The sequence below is a fragment of the Otolemur garnettii genome, unplaced genomic scaffold, assembly GCF_000181295.1.
Source record: "Otolemur garnettii isolate 467f Iridium unplaced genomic scaffold, OtoGar3 scaffold00252, whole genome shotgun sequence".
In the NCBI taxonomy this organism is placed as follows: domain Eukaryota; kingdom Metazoa; phylum Chordata; class Mammalia; order Primates; family Galagidae; genus Otolemur; species Otolemur garnettii.
In genome coordinates, this window is record NW_003852647.1 from 831395 (window position 1) to 835011 (window position 3617).

Consider the following 3617-nt stretch of genomic DNA (forward strand, 5'->3'; position numbering starts at 1 on the left):
CCATTGTCTTTGCATTTTAATCTAACTACTTATGTGTAAGTCTCTCCTCTCTTGATCAACTTCTAAGAAAAGTTGTGAATGCACTATTAGCTCTTCTTTCTTCTTCTTCTTTTTTTTTTTTTTGAGACAGAGTCTCACTATGTTGTCCTTGGTAGAGTGCTATGGCATCACAGCTTACAGCAACCTCCAACTCTTGGGCATAAGCAATTCTCTTGCCTTAGCCTCCCAAGTAGCTGGGAGCACAGGTGCCCACCATAATGCCTGGCTATTTTTTTTTAACTGTAATTGTCATTGTTGTTTGGCAGGCCCGGGCTGGGTTCGAACCCATTAGCTCTGGTGTACGTGGCTGGTGCCCTAGCCACTGAGCTACAAAGGCTCTGAGCCTGGTCTTGAACTCTTGAGCTCAGGCAATCTACCAGCCTCAGTTCCCCAGAGTGCTAGGATTACAGGCATGAGCCACCGTGCCCGGCCACTTGAATATATTTTTAAAAATTAAAAGATTGGGGCTGGGTATGGTGGCTCTCACCTGTAATCCTAGCACTCTGGGAGGCTGAGGCCGGTGGATTGCTTGAGGTCAGGGGTTCAAGACCAGCCTGAGCAAGAGAGAGATCCCATCTCTACTAAAAATAGAAAAACTGAGGTAAGAGGATTGCTTGAACCCTGAAGTAAGAGGTTGCTGTGAGCTATAACACCATGACACTCTATCCAGGGTGACAGAGCGAGACAGTCTAAAAAAAAAAAATTAAGAGATTAATTTTTCTTATTTCTTTTGAGACAGAGTCTCTGTGTAACCCTGGGTAAAGTGCTGTGGTGTCATAAATCATAGCAACCTGAAACTCTTGGGCTCAAGTGATCCTCTTGCCTCAGCCTCCTGAGTACCTGGGACTATAGGAGCCCAGCATGACACCTGCCTAGTTTTTCTATTTTTAGTAGAGACAGGATCTCACTCTTTCTCATGCTAATCTTAAACTCTTGAGCTCAAGCAAGTCTCCCAAAATATTAGGATTACAGGAGTCACCATAACTGGCTACAAATCAAAAACTTTTATTACTCTTATTATAAATCGCTAGCCACAAACTCACAGCCCCTAGTTGAGATAACCCACTTATTCTTGGAATGATTCTTTGCACTGTCAACAATCTAGTATTAAAATGATAATAATGGCTGATATCACCAAGGGCATCCATTGTGTCCGGCGCTTCGCATTCATTACCTCATGTATCTGACAATAGCCTAATGAGGTAATAATTATTATCCTCACTTTATAGCTGAGTAAACTGAGGCTCAGAGGGCAGTTTACCCAAAGTCACATAGCTCTCTCTGTCACATAGCTATCCTAGCTCTTAATCACTGGGCTATACCACGTCCTGCCTGAAAGCTTGGCTTCCCAGATGCACTCATGCCAGGAAGTGGGCGGTGAGTGTACACTCTGATTAGTGCACATGTATATTTCTATATCTAGAAGAGAGTCCCTCCTTGTCATCTCTGGACCCTGTTGAAAATTAATGCATTCCAGTAGTACAGCCTCTCCTCAGGGAAATAATGGATCAGCTTGGTAGGCCAAGTTGCCTGTAGGGGGAGAAATTACCTCGGGAAAACATTTTCCTTAATGTACAAAAAATTGTTTGCTGGGCGGGGGCGGAGGAGGATGCAGATTGTAGGAGGATAGGTGACTAATTAAGGGGAAGAATTTTTGATTATCTGTTGTTTCAGATTATCACAGCAATCCCTTTTCTCTATTTAACATGGATAATTAAGAATTGACTGTGCAGTTAGGTAATTCAAACCTTCGTCTTTCACACACAAAATTCTCATCAGTAATAAACATGTTCAAAATTATTCACTGAAGGGAATGGACTTCCTTCTAGCGTTTGTTGTCAAATACAATCCCCTCTTCCTCCCACTGAATTACCAATTAGATAAAGAGCTTATATAAACAAGAATCTGTCTGTTGTCTGTCTGTCTGTCACCTATTACACATCTATGTATGAACTGTGGGCAAAATGTGTGCTACAGTGATTTTACTCTTGTCTCTACCTCGCCCCCACCCCTCTTTTGATTTTGTTTCTGGTTCCTTAGGCTAACAATATAAACAAAAATAAACAACATTTTGTGTTGTTTTTCTATAGATTTTTTTTTAATGCAGAGAATAATAAGGGCATTTAGAAAATGTGAACAGGAAATAGTTGAACACAAACAGAGAATGCTACTAAAAAAGAGGAAGTGAGCTGGGGGATAAAGGACTTTGTGTTCAGAAGGTCAACAAAAGAGAAAAGGCCTCTGGGAAAAAAATAGAGGCCTCTTGCCTAGGCTCCATGTGCTAAGTCTGGACTATAAGCAGAATTTTCAGCTATTTTTGGAAATAGGCCTGAGGTGCCAATAGACCACAAGTTCCCCTCCAGGGGTTGAGAGTGTGTCCTATTTATCATTAAATTCTCCCTTGTTGTCTAGCTTAGTGCTTGGCATGTTTTAGGTTCTCAATAAACATTTGGTGAGTCAAAATGGACTTTGTAATCAGGTACCAGGCTTTAAGAATCAAATTGCTGTTCTTTTTTTAAATCAGCAAGAGAGTCTCTCTCTCACCTCTGCTCCTTCATGAGGGGGACCCACTTCCAACCCTCGCTGGAAGTGCTCTAAACTTTCCCTCTGTTCTTAAGTAAAATTTCTCTCGGTTACACTAAAACGTGTGCAGGTTACTTCTCCTCTATTAAAGAAAAAGATCGCCAAAAGAAATAAGAAACTATAGAGACTTCATTTCAGAGTGGGAAATGAAGAATATACAGATACAAATATTCTCATTTCGTGTATATGAATCATAACTGCAATAATCCAGCACTTACGGGCAATTTTTCAGTGACTTGTTACAGCTCCCATACAATCTAGCAATCTACTTTTCCTGTACAATGCACTCCAAAACAAATATTTAATTAAAAACTTGTTCTCTGTGAGCTGTGACATCACAGCACTCTACCCAGGGCGACATAGTGAGGCTGTGTGTGTGTGTGTCTGTGTGTTTACTTCAGAGAAACTAGTACCATCACTCACTTGTGCAGTGTGTGGAAGTTCCAGAGGAGATACTCTTCCCCCCCAGCTCTCTCGTGCCTTTCTCCCTAAGCTTGTGGCTGCTTACTTAAAATCCTGGGAGGATTGTCTCTAGATAACCTGTGTGGAAATCATGTATTTGGGAAGAAGGGGGTAGAAATCACTGGAAGCTTTGGCAGGGAGTGCTTCCTAGCTACCAGGCATGGTGCTGACAAATAAGCACATGAAAAGATGCTCAGCATCATTAGTCCTTAGGGCAATGCAAATGAAAATCGCAGGGAGATATCACTGCATTCCTATTAGGATGGCTAAAACCAAAAGGAAGAGAAAACAGATCGTATCAAATGTTGATAAGGATGTGGAGTATTTGCAGAATATATGCAGATCTCTCATGTATTGCTGGTGAGATGGGAAGTCTTCAAGGAAAGCAGGTTGAAAATGTGCAATAATTTGGTCTCTTGTCTAGAATGAAGCTTTTCTTGCCAGGGGTAAAAAAGTGTTGTATAGGCAGGTGCTGACAGGGCCGGGAGCTAAAAACAACAGTGGCCACGTGTTGTGTGGTGACTAAATTATTC